This window comes from Gekko japonicus, unplaced genomic scaffold, assembly GCF_001447785.1.
Source record: "Gekko japonicus isolate JY-2015 unplaced genomic scaffold, Gekko_japonicus_V1.1 scaffold1131, whole genome shotgun sequence".
In the NCBI taxonomy this organism is placed as follows: domain Eukaryota; kingdom Metazoa; phylum Chordata; class Lepidosauria; order Squamata; family Gekkonidae; genus Gekko; species Gekko japonicus.
The window spans coordinates 154,949-155,238 of record NW_015161986.1 but is presented as its reverse complement, the minus strand read 5'-3'; the positions used below and the strand labels follow the sequence as shown (position 1 = coordinate 155,238).

Sequence of the window (290 nt, the reverse complement as noted above, 5' to 3'; positions counted from 1 at the left end):
GGGCCCGTGCGGATCGGCCAAGGTTTCTGCGGGGCCCGGGTCTGTTCCGGGAGCTCATTCCACCAGGTAGGAGCCGCCACTGAGAAAGCCCTGGCCCTGGTTGCCGCCAGCCTGGCCTCCTTGGGGCCTGGGATCACCAGGAGATGTTGCGTCCCCAACTGTAGTGCCCGTAAGGAAACATATGGGGAAAGGCGGTCCCTTAGGTATGTCAGACCCTGGCCATATAGGGCTTTAAAGGTAAGAACCAGCACTTTGAAGCGAATCCGGTATGCTATTGGCAGCCAGTGCAG

At 60.0% G+C, this 290-nt stretch overlaps 1 protein-coding gene across 1 annotated transcript in view; it reads left to right on the top strand.

Annotated features, from left to right (window-relative positions):
• The window catches only part of EBF2 (early B-cell factor 2), a 326,760-nt gene that overhangs the window by 243,554 nt on the left and 82,916 nt on the right, over positions 1-290 (top strand). The gene's annotated exons all lie outside the window — the stretch shown is intronic.